The sequence below is a fragment of the Stegastes partitus genome, unplaced genomic scaffold, assembly GCF_000690725.1.
Source record: "Stegastes partitus isolate 25-593 unplaced genomic scaffold, Stegastes_partitus-1.0.2 Scaffold615, whole genome shotgun sequence".
Classification (NCBI taxonomy): domain Eukaryota; kingdom Metazoa; phylum Chordata; class Actinopteri; family Pomacentridae; genus Stegastes; species Stegastes partitus.
Window position 1 is genome coordinate 36,112 of NW_007578346.1, and position 13,501 is coordinate 49,612.

Genomic DNA, 13,501 nt, shown 5'->3' on the forward strand with positions numbered 1-13,501 from the left:
AAAATGTGCATTTGGACAGGTATGTATATATACAAACATGATGGAACCCCTAGAAAAGACTGAAAATAATGTGACCACAGGGACATGTTCAATCAAGGTGTGTCCTCTAATTAGCATCACAGGTGTCTACAAACTTCAGTCAGTCGGCCTATTTATAGGGTTACAAGTCGTCACTGTGCTGTTTAGTGACATGGTGTGTACCACACTGAACATGGACCAGAGGAAGCCAAGGAGAGAGTTGTCTCAGGAGATTAGAAAAAAAATCATATACAAGCATGTTAAAGGTAAAGGCTATAAGACCATCTCCAAGCAGCTTGATGTTCCTGTGACTACAGTTGCACATATTATTCAGTAGTTTAAGATCCATGGGACTGTAGCCAACCTCCCTGGACGTGGCCACAGGAGGAAAACTGATGACAAATGGAAGAGACGGATAATATGAATGGTAACAAAAGAGCCCAGAACAACCTCTAAAGATATTAAAGGTGAACTCCAAGGTCAAGGTACATCAGTGTCAGATCACACCATCCGTCGTTGTTTGAGCCAAAGTGGACTTCATGGGAGACGACCAAGGAGGACACCACTGTTGAAAACAAATGATAAAAAAGCCAGACTGGAATTTACCAAACTGCATGTTGACAAGCCACAAAGCTTCTGGGAGAATGTCCTCTGGACAGACGAGACAAAACTGGAACTTTTTGGCAAGGCACATCAGCTCTATGTTCACAGACGCAAAAATGAATCAAGAAAAGAGCACTGTCCCTACTGTGAAACATGGAGGAGGCTCTGTTATGTTCTGGGGCTGCTTTGCTGCATCTGGCACAGGGTGTCTTGAATCTGTGCAGGGTACAATGAAATCTCAAGACTGTCAAGGTATTCTAGAGAGAAATGTGCTGCCCAGTGTCAGAAAGCTTGTTCTCAGTCACAGGTCATGGGTCTTGCAACAGGATAATGACCCAAAACACACTAAAAACACCCAAGAATGACTCAGAGGAAAACACTGGACTATTCTGAAGTGGCCTTCTATGAGCCCTGATCTAAATCCTATTGAACATCTGTGGAAGGAGCTGAAACATGTCATCTGGAGAAGGCACCCTTCAAACCTGAGACAACTGGAGCAGTCTGCTCATGAGGAGTGGGCCAGAATACCTGCTGAGAGGTGCACAAGCTCACTGACAGTTACAGAAATGGTTTGATTGCAGTGATCGCCTCAAATGGTTGTGCAACAAAATATTAAGTTAAGGGTACCATCATTTTTGTCCAGGCCTGTTTCATGAGTTTATTTTTTAAAAATAATTCTGTTAAATCACAGTTCAAAAGCAATGTCTGATTTTCATTGCTTAATTTTCTTTGAATCTTTTTTTATTATTACTTTTGTCAGATTCAAGTTATTTCTGTGACCATTGTAGGTTTTTCTTTCATTTACTGAGTGGTACCAACGATTTTTGTCCACGTGTTTATATATTTTTTCTTTACAAATTTACGTTTTAAACTTTTATAATTTGCGCTAACTTATTGTAAGCTCTTTTTGTTGTTGTATTGCTTGTGCTGTTGTGAAACCACAAGTGGGACAGAATATTAGTAACAAACAAGTCAGTGACAAACAAACAATTTATTTCTAGAAATTATGGAGAAGCCAGCAGCCCGGCAAGCACCGACGATACAGTTTAAATACAGTTTAAATCTCCATTCATTAAGGGAAATTGATGGATTCCCTCTGCTCGTTGGAGCACTTAGAGTCCATGAATCTTTGGCTTTTGGAAAGGTTTGCAGCTGTACAGCAGCATGTAGGCATTTGGAGATTGCACCACACTGTCCCGTACCTCCTTGACAATCGAGTCGTCAAAACAGTGCCAGACCTGAGCCGGAGCGTTGTGGCACAGAGCCGTGTAGTGACCCATGTTCAGATGGCCAATGTGGTTCTGAAGAGGTAAAGGGTTCATTTTCATCAGCAGAGAAATCACCAGGCAAAGACAGAAAAAAGAGAAACTGAGGAAAAATGAAATTGCTTGGCAGACAATTTGTTATTTCATTTAACTATTCATATACTGGTTTAATTTATTGTTCTTGTAGCCAATCGTGTCGCAATTGAGCTCTAATTAAGGCCGTTTAAAAAAATCAAATCAATACAACAAACACCAATGATAATAGCACTAAAAATGCCATATTAAATTAAATTAAAGAAAAAGAACAAGTAGAATTTAAAAAAAGAGAAAATAAAACCATAAAAACAAGGGGAGTACAAATAATAATAGTAAATTAAAAAATTAGTAAGTAGTTAAAAAATGGTTAAAAAAGAAAAAGAAAAAAATCGATGACATCACATGACATCACATAAAAGCAAGTCTATAAAAATGGTGATTTAAAAAGAAGACAACCAAAACTGTTACAAAAAATGAACTCATCCAACAACAGAAAAACTAATCATAATAGGCTGGTTACCGATTGGTCAGTTTAAGTCTAACTGGATCTGTCCAAGTTGTTTTTGAGACAAGACTATTACTTCTGTCCATTTTTCAACAAACACAGTAAAAGCAAAACAAACATCTAACTACACCTTTAGTATATTAGTAAGCAGAGTTGTTTTTTGTTTTTTTTAAAATCTATTTCTATGTGTTTGCTCACCACAACAGCATATAGATGGTACGAAGAACACGAGGAGTTCTGTGCTGAGCTGGATAGAAACGGCGTGAGATCGAGCTTCGTGGAAAACACAACATTAGTCCTCAGTTTCACCTGGTTCTTCCCTTTACACCCAAACCTGCAGAGGAAATAAAGAAAGTTCACACTGATCTAAAAAGACACGACTGATTTACAACTAGCCTCAGCTCTGCTGTATCTCAGGGGTATTTGGACGCAGCAGCGCTTCATAATATAATAAGAAAGTTATGTCAGAACATAAAGTATACATGAGTTATGTTGAGTTCATGCATTTCTATTATATTCTATTTTTTTAAAGGAAAGTTCATTCACACATTTAGTATTAATACACACTTAAGGCACTGCTAGTTATTTGAACTTACAGTTAAGGCTTCCATGAATTCTTTTTTCTTAAGTATTGAATATCTCTGATGAAGAAGATGGTTTTGCCCACTTCTGCTGCTTTAATCAGTGTTTTAATTCATCAAACTCGTCTTTATCAGTTATTCTAATACAGTTACCTGCACACATAATATTCTCATGACACACAGTAATGTCAGGTTTCTTGAAGATTGTGATATCATGTATTATTGCAAAAATAAAGAGCAAATGCACTGTTTGAAATCTATCCATCCATTATCTATACACCGCTTAATCCTCACTAGGGTCGGTCTGGAGCCTATCCCAGCTAACTTAGGGCGAAGGCAGGGGACACCCTGGACAGGTCGCCAGTCTATCACAGGACCACATATAAACAAGACACTTTGACCGCATTGCAGCTCCCACACAATTTAGAATCACCAATTAACCTCAACATGTTTTTGGACTGTGTGGGAGGAAGCCGGAGAACCCGGAGAGAAAATTCAAACTCCACACAGAAAGATCCCGGGTGTCCTCACTGGGACATGAACCGGCAACCTTCTAGCTGCGAGGCAACCCTGCTAACCACCTCTCCACCTTGCAGCCCCTGTTTGAAATCAAATTATTTATTTATCATTGATAAGAACAGAACAATGTTTGTTTGTGCAGGAAGAGAAGATTATTTCTGCTCAAAGCTAATTTGATTATCTTAAAATTCAAACACAAGTAATTGGAAGACTGAAGTTTAAAACTGAACTTTCAAGTCAACAAAGATCAAAAGTCCTTAAATTGTTTCCAAAAACACACATATGTTTATGTACGTTTCTTTTGTACCTTGACAAAGGTGAAGATCGTGAAGATCCTCTAACCAGCAACTGCACTAAGTCGATATTTATGCGAGATTGTTCTTTCCATGAGGTTTTTAAAGATTAAAACCATAAATTCCATGCCTTCATTCATTCATAACAACTAAAGATTCATCAGTTCAACATGCACACTAACTACAAAGTGTTTCTCAGATGATTCTACATTTCTACGCACCGTTTCAGGTGCAGCAGGAGGATCTCAGGAGGTTTGTCTAAACTAGTGACCACCGCTGTTTCCCTCCTCTGCCCACACACCGAACACAGCATTTGCTCTCCCCCCGTCAAGATAGTCTGCTCGAAGAACAGTGACAGACAATCCTGCATGAAATAGAGACAGAGTGAAGGTGAGAAAGCAGAGAACAGCAAGGCCACCAATATCTGAAATGTAGACAGGCTAGATGGTGTTTTAAAAAGATATTTGCAAGCTGGTAAAAGGTACCTGAATGGAGCATTTAATGATGTCTGTTGGAAGGGGCAGTGACAGAACAGTGAAGGTTTGTTTGCTGTGCGCCTGGTGGTCGCACTGCATGCAGAGGGTCATGTAGTTCAGCTGGCCCTCAAACAGATGTGAGACAATGGTGAAGTCAGTGGCACAGTTTCTGTTGTGTTCTTGTCTCACTGAGGAGCGCATCTGCCGCTTTGCAACCTTGTAAACACACAAACACACAGTCACTCTTTCTTTAGGTGGAGTCTGCTGCAGAGAGGTGAGAGCCAGTGAGGATGTGCTAGGTGTTGTTGCACCTTTTTGAGGTCGTCATGGAGCGCATTGAGCAGAAAGAGCAGCAGCTCCTGGGCGTCTTGCTGGGAATAGTTGTTAAACTGTGGGAGGATGGAGAACAGAACGGACCGGACCTCCAGAGGGGCACAGCAGGAGCTTCTTCCCAGCCACATCTCCTCCAGCAGGCGGACAAACACCTCAGCGAACCGGCACTTAGACCTGCGTAAACAAAGGTTAAACTGCTCAGCAAACAAGGTTCAACACTGAAGTGAGTCAGAGAAGCAGAGGTGGGTGGGTGGTCTTACTTTGCCAGCTCTCTGCGTGTGTCCTGATTAAGGAGATGCTCCACAAGAGGCACAGTGGAGCACAAACACTGCAACACAACATTGAGGTAGCAGGAGTTGCCAGCGTTGTCTAAACCACACACTCCGGGTCTGCTCCACCTCGTCTGCAATTTCACTGCTGAGACCTGTTTGTCATTTTCCATCACCCGACCACTGCTGCTGGTAGTTGTCCTGCAAGAGACGGAGCAACAATCACAACAGTCTGTCCTATTCCTGTGCTTGTTTGTGTTGCACATTGTGTCATAATAAACCTCTTAAGACCTGGTGTCCACATGTAAGGACATCACATTTTGGGTTATATTACCACAGTAGTAATTTTTTAAATTTATTTTTAATATTTTATTATTATCATTTTATTATTTTTATGTATTTGTTTTTCATTTATTAATTTTTTAAAATATCTTTATATATTTTTTGAATATAGTTTATTTTCTTTGTATTTTTTTTATTTAATCTGATCAAATAGCAAATAGAAATAAATACATTAAATTATTAAATCTGATTAGAGTGTCAAAGCATTCTGCTAAATGTGTTTTCAACTACAGTTTCATTAGTACAATTTTGGTGTAACATCATTTATCTAGCAAAATATCAACATATGCTGGCAACTTGTTAAATGTGAAATTTGTCTCTTTTTTAATGTAAAATTAAAATATTTGCATTTTGGATTCATGAAATTTGAAGATGTCTCCTTGGGATCTGTGAACTTGTGGAGGAAATTTCATTAGTCGCAGGTCTAACATTTTTAATATCAAACATATGAACCTATTTTACTCTGATCTGAGTACTGTACTGTAACCTTACATGCAGTATATACAGTGCACTTTATCTTACTCTTATCTTGCACATTGTACACAATTTCATATCAGTAGAAGTATTATCAGCTGCAGATGAGCTTGAACAGTGATGCTGAACTGGATTTAAAATAACAGAGCCCTCCACTGTTTTTCTTGATACAAGTATTTTTAGAGATCAAGCGCTTTTTAAAAATAGAACTCTATCAGTGCTTCGGATTGCCTTTTTTCTGTTTTTCATACATCTAATATTGTGGAGGCTATTATTAGCTGGAATCGAAGCACTATCACAAACAAAACTAACCTTTGCTTGGAAACATTTGCTAAGCCTGTCTCCTGGTATGAGCAGCTGTTTAGTTGTGGCAGAACGGGCACGGTGACGCTGCTGTCCACGGCCAGCTGAGAGGCCAGAGTTCTGGTGAACTCCGTCAGGTTGACCTGCTGGCCCGAGCCCCGGCTCTGCAGAGTGTGGAGCACAAATGTGTTGATGCAGATGGCATGTAGTGTCACCCAGAGGCCCGGCAGAAACACATCGACGACAGATCCTTTCAGGTCCGACAGAGAGAGCAGAGCAGGTCCGGTCCAGCCCTGCAGGTGGGACAGCAGATGAGACATTGAGTCTTCTGATGTTCGCTGGTGCAGATGTAGCATAGAGGAAGTCAGGCTCATCTCTGGCCTTTTAGCAGCTGGAACAAAATTAATATTGTCTCCAAACCCTGAGAAGATGTCTGTGAGTCTGCCCTCCATCCAGGCGGAGCTGTCCAGCTGAACCAGGTGTCTGTGGCTGCAGAAAGGTCTCAGCAGGTGTTTAACCACCTGCTCAACCACAGGCCTCCTGCTGCGCCTCTGGAGCTGCTCTGGACAGTACAGGTACAGGTTACAGATGAACCCCGAGCTCATGTCACACAGGAGGGCAAGATGGAGTGAGCAGGGACCGTGCTGGTAGGAAAGTCTGTATTTCTTCACAGCCAGGTTGGAACCAGGTGTGTTCAGGGCCTGGTAGCGCCGGGTTACGTGGCTACAGAAAGCAGACAGGGCTTCCAACTTGTCTGCATCCTCCAGTCTGGTGAGACACAACAAGTTGGTCTGGATGCTGTTTCTCTTCAGGACGCCCTGCCATCCGTCCAGTTTCAGTGTCAGGTCAGAGCCAAAGCTGCAGTTCTCTCCTGCAGACAGGCCGCTTTGTAGGACTATGGAAAACCACGTTAGAGCCTCTGCATACTCTTCCTCAGAGAGATCTGCGCTCTGCTCTCTGCTCTGGCTGTTTGACAGACGATTACCTCCCGTCTTCACGCCGGCAGCTCTTCTCGTCAGCTCCTGAACGGCTTCTCTGTCCAGTACTTCCAGCAGAAGCTCTCTGGCCGTGTAGTGAACCTGGTAAGTGTGGCTGCTCTGGATCTTGGTGAGCGGCTTCACCTTTTTGGACCTGAAGATATTTGGTAAACAAAGGCTGTCCTTCTGGGTAGCTCCACGCAGCTCATCCACTAGGTGGCACTCCTCTGACATCCAGGCACACTCCTTCACCGACAAAGCTTTGGCCTTCATCTCTCGCCTCGGAACTTAATCTAAGAAAAAGTCATCTCGAGATACAGCGGAGGCTAATCTCAGAACCACAAGTGCAAAAAAAAAATTCCTCTGTTCTGCCCTGAAGCCTGTTTAGTTTGATGACAAAAGGAGAAGATCACCAAAGACAGAACACAGTGCACTCGAGGTCTTTTATCCTGTGGGGTGTCTGACAAAGTGTTTGTACTGTACATGTATGCATGTGAGTGTTCATGTGCTCTCAGGTGAAACACGCACACTCATGAGAGTCGAGATAAATCACCAGGGAGCCGCAGTAGCTAGACAACAGTGTCTTGGCTACGTATAAACAAGACACTTTGACCGCATTGCAGCTCTCATGACACGTCTTTGTACTCTTGTGTGCAACTGTAGGGTTTTTGCTCGACATTTAGCCAGACCATTGAGAAGCCGAGGGGAACCCCGTTGCCTCATAGTTTAACCAGCAGTCAGTATTTAAGGTTTAAGCAACCTTTCGCAAAGTTCCCTGGGTGGGCTTCTGCAGACAGAATCATTGTTAGAGGCAGATGTTGCAACTCGTCTAAGAACTATGACTCCTGTTGAGCAGCTTTTTGCAACATCCAATTGTGTCTGTTCTTATTTTCTGTTTTACTTGTTTTACTGTAATTCTCGTGAACACAGCAAAGTCTCTTCAACTCAGCTCCTCTCACTGCTTTTGCTAGTGTTGGTCAGTGGTTGTCCGCAGTTGTGCAAAGCTTTAATGACCTCCATATCCCACCCTGCTCTGTAAAAGTGTCACCACCAGCCAGTAGGAGTCACGAGTGCAGCAACAAGGACACACACAGTTAGTTTGTGCAACTTGGGGTCTTGCAGTTTTAGCCTGAATGTCAGTGGAGCTCTGTGCTTACAAAGCAGACAAGCTTTTATGACAGAAATTAATAAATGCAGATTTCAAAGTTGATAGTCAGTCGTGCACAAACAAAACAGACCATCTACAGCTGAATAAAAGTCATGTAATTCTATAGTTCAACAGCTCACCTTCTGTTCTCCTCATCCTTTACAGCCTACAGCTACTTGTATTTGTTTCTGTCTTTCATGGCAGCCTATAGAAACTTTCAGAAACTTTCAAACATTGTTGCTGCCTGTCTACCCGATCTGTTTGATTGGTCAATGACAAGTAGAGCTGCACAAGATTAAATGCTTTGCTCAAAGGCTTCCTGCATCACCTGTAGGAAAGGTAAGTGACAGCAGGTGGATTTGGAAGTGATGATGTTCTTTACTGTCTGTCTCTGGTCCATAATTAAACTCCTAAAAACTCATCTCTGTGTATCAAACTTACATATTGACAAGTTGTTGTTTTTTTCTGTGAAAATAATCCCCTCCTGTTTCTCCTCTCTCTCCATGCAACCCTCACTGCAGCTCGAGCACACCAGCTCACCTACAATTCTGCTCAGACACAGTAAAAACTACGATAACTACAAAGCTGTAATATTTGATTTATTTCAGCCATATATGTTCAAAGCAGAAACTGATTGTGAAAATTAGCAATGACATAGAAAGTCTGACCCTACAAGTTAACAGGATTGTTTCCTTAGGTTTGTTATGCATAAAATTCCAAACGTCTGAACCCGTGTTTTTGAGACTGTCATTGATTTCTAAGGTGGAAATGCACAGCCATGGTGTTTATTTTGCTCATCATAGGTGCTCTGGCTTATAAAAAAGAACCACAATTGATTTAAAAAAAATAATTAAAAAAAAGTCAACAAAGGAGAGCTTTAAGACTTGATAGCAAAAATGTTCATCCATCAGCAAAAGTGAGAGTGTTTCCCACAAGGAAGTAGCCTGCAGTTACTGTCTACAGCTATAAATCCTAGTAAGTCACTGACAGGCTCACACTTCACATGAATGATAAACGGCAAAATGTGCAGGTATGATTAGTAAATCATTTTTAAGAAGCCAATAATCACACTGTGTACCTTGTGGATATCTGTTTATGGCGTCACGTTTTCTCCTCTCCAAACTGTGGTCAGCACAAATTAAAGCGTGCTTCCTGCTGAATCTGTTGAATGTTTGCAGGTTTACATTTCAACATAATACCCAAACACTCACACACACAAATAACAACTATAAAGAAATTACCTTCACTACACTGAGCGATCATTGCATTACCACAAGTGGGTCAAATGTACAAGCTATTACTTTGCTAACCTGTAGATGTCACACATCAGCATTAACTGTTGCTTCTGCTACTTTTCTCATTATTTGATTGGTTTAGGGTTAAACACAAACAGATGTGCACATATGAACGGGTGTCAGTTTCCTGGGTTTAAGTACTATAAAATCAATTGTAGTGGTGTTTTTGTTTCGCAGAGCTTCTTATAATCAGCTCAACAAAACAAAGTCTGCTCAATTTCAGCCAAATTATTCAGCCAACATTCTGTGTTTTGACAAAACGCAAATCTGGCTTGTGTGGATTTAATCCAGCATTCACCAAACAAAAATATCTGCCTGAAGCTTTCATCACAGATAATATTCCAAGCTAGTTGGCCGTGAAATGCAGATAAATTTGGCAGGGAAGCTAAAAACCAAGAGGCATTTCATCACGATTTCAAAAACTAATTTAATACCAGTCTCTGAAGTACCCATGTATCACAACAAACTTGCGCTGACATAAATTTCTGAAGTTCACCCGACATTTTACATCCAAAAGCACGCAAAAACAAGGTAGACGTGCCTAATAGGTAAGGTGCAGCTTCCACACGTACCAAATAACATCTTAAACCTCACTGTGGAATGATGCACACAGGACGAACAGCAGCAGCTTCTCAGTTTCAGTCTCTTCTTTGTAGTGTTTTTCCACAGCAAATACAGTGTGTGTAGCACCGGGGTGTCGTGATAATACTCTGCCTTCTGTCACTGGGGGTGGAAGAATCACATAATTACCTCAAGGGCTTGGGAAGCTCTCTTGCATAAATCAAATCCACTTTCAAGCTCAAAATATGTTAATCCATTAATATCAAAGGGCATCTTCTCTCCTCCAGTACACCCTTCTGAGCTTAGTGTAATTTCTAATCTAAGAATCTATTCATTCACCCACAGAGACACAATCGAGCGTCCACGGTTACAGGATGTGCTTCAGTCTGAAGTGGCCGGTTCACGTCACCCACACAATGAAGAAGAAAACACAAAGCTGATGATTTTATTTCATGTGGGAGTCTGAAGTAATACATATGTGGGCGATAACTTGCAGTGGAATACCACTTCTGAAAACATTATTCTGGCGCCTGAGCTGTTTTTCCTTTTGATGCTCTGTTTGTGAAACTACTTGTGATTGATGAGTCAGAAAACATGGAAAATACGAAATCAAACCTGTTTTGCTTTTCTGGAAAATGCTGCAAATTTTTTTTAACCGTGACAAAAAATAGTTAGATAAAACTAGTGAAGCTTTGTCAACGTTTTAATAGGCCTCTCAGTTTATGCATGAACACATTGACACTAACGCAGATTTAGTCTTGATCTGTCTTATTTTTAGATTCTTTAAATATCCGAATGTATGGTGCAAGAAAATTGGTCTGAAAGTGACTTCAGTCTGGCTGCCACACTCAACCAATGGAATCTAGAAAAAAAGACAAAATACGCTGTTTAGTCTGTCAGAGCGTCACACACAGTCATAAATTACCTTTTTTCTAACACAACTTTTTTGCAGAACTATTTCTTCATTGTTACCATATAGATGCATTTTTAGTGTAGCCACAACTCCAACACTACTAGATAGCTTTGACCAACTAAAAAACATTTCCATTTGTTTTGTGGCATTATTATGACCATTAACAGGACAGTATGAGAATGCATCTGTTTTGTAAAGATTCTGCACCGAAAAGAAAGAAAATGCAAAAGACTGAATGATCGTAATGTTCTGTTTCTCCTAAACGGGTGTCCTGAGCAGAACAAGAACCCCTTTGACATCACCGTCTTGTGTGTAATTATCTTAAGTAATTTAAATTCTTATCGTCTCGTGAGCTTTATGAACAATTTAAAAAGCATAACTTCAGCAACTATTCCAGATTTTCAATTGAGAGTCACATAAAAGAAAGCTAATTATGCTCTGTATGTCTGTCCTCATGGTGTACTTATACAGGGCAGTATGGAATGCATTAGCAAATCATAACTGTGTCATTTACACTAGTAGAAGGGTTCTCCTAATTGCGAGGATGAACAAGAGAAGCAATTTCAGCAAGAAAAACCCTGTGGACATCTGCTATTGTTTGTAAATCTAACTTTTGATATCTATATTACTTCATTTAATTGAAGAAAAACAGGTTTAAGTATTCAAATTAGATTTTTCCTTAACTAGATAGAATACTTTATTCATCCCTTAGGGAAGAACCTTTCGGGAAATTCAAGGCAGTGCTGTAGAGCTACTGGAGAGGCTGCCATCACTCACAGTGCATGAAAGAATAGTAAATATAGTTGTAGTTATGAGATTGTGGTAAATTAAAAGGCATATTTCTATTGTGACCTGCGGTAGACAAAACAAGTAGGAAAAGATCAAATGAAAATGTTTAAGTAAAAATCAAACAATGTCAGAGTAAATAAGATAAAAATGTCATTGGAGGTAAAGCGTCCTCATTTCCTCTGCTAATCAGCCGTCAAAGGTCACATGAGAGACTGCCACTAACAACACACCACAGGGACTTCTTATAATGACATCTTGTCACGCTCAGACTCACCTTTGCCACATATTGACTGGTTGGGTTGTTTATGGTCCCACTGATTATGTCCATTTGGCACACAAGGAGTTATCTGCATTCTTGGTAAATACACAATTCTCTACATAGAAAGAAAGCCTGCAGTTTACCACCATTTACACCTTGATTCATGTGAGTAACAGTAGAGTGAAGACACTCTGGTGGCCTTAAATAAATACCTGGAGTTGAGAAGAGTCTTGGATAAGACAAGATAAGAAGCTGAACCTCTTCAAGAATCAAAAGAAGCCCAGTTACCTTCTACTTAAACACTTACAGTGTCTATAAAAAGTGTTCACCCCTCTTGGAAGTTTCCCCCTTTTATTGCTTCTCAACACTGAATCATCCATCCATCCATTATCTATACACCGCTTAATCCTCACTAGGGTGAAGGCAGGGGACACCCTGGACAGGTCACCAGTCTATCACAGGGCTACACTTAGAGACAGANTGGCACACAAGGAGTTATCTGCATTCTTGGAAAATGCACAGTTCTTTACACAGAAAGAAAGCCTGCAGCTTACCACCATTTACACCTTGATTCATATGAGTAACAGTAGAGTGAAGACGCTCTTGTGGCCTTAAATAAATACCTGGAGTTGAGAAGAGTCTTGGATAAGACAAGATAAGAAGCTGAACCTCTTCAAGAATCAAAAGAAGCCCAGCTACCTTCTACTTAAACACTGACAGTGTCCATAAAAAGTGCTCACCCCTCTTGGAAGTTTCCCCTTTTTACTGCTTCTCAACACTGAATCATCCATACATCAATTATCTATACACCGCTTAACGCTCACTAGGGTGAAAGCAGGGGACACCCTGGACAGGTCGCCAGTCCATCACAGGGCTACACTTAGAGACAGACAACCAAGCACACTCACATTCACATCTACGGACAATTTAGAATCACCAGTTAACCTCAACATGTTTTGGACTGTGCGAGGACACCCTGGAGAGACCCCACACTGCACGGGGAGAACATGCAAACTCCACACAGAAAGATCCTGGGTGTCCTCACCGGAAAGCGAACCGGTGACCTTCTTGCTGCGAGGCAACAGTGCTAACCACCGAGACACCTTGCGGACATTTTAAATAAGATTTTTCTGACAAGAATTTACTAAAAAAGAATGTTGGATGTCAAAGTAAATTAAATCTATCGTGAGGAATATGACACATGCGTAAATCTGCTGAGAGTAGGCCATCCTGAAAACTGAGAGGTTGTGCAAGAAAGGGACTAATGAGGGGGAGGCCACCAGACACCTATGATTCCTCTGATGGCCATGGTGTGTTTGTGATGATATGCAGTCTTTGGTGTCCACCAATCATAGTGTCTCATCTGATGGCCGTAAAGCTCCATTTTGGTTTCATTCAACCAGAGATTTCTCTTCTAGCTGACTTCATGGTGTCCCACGTACCTTCCACTGAACTCTATTCAAGATATAATATTTGCCACTCTTCACAAAGCTCTGAGCAGTGAAGAGCAGACAGCAGTCCCTCCCATCTTAACCACTGGAGT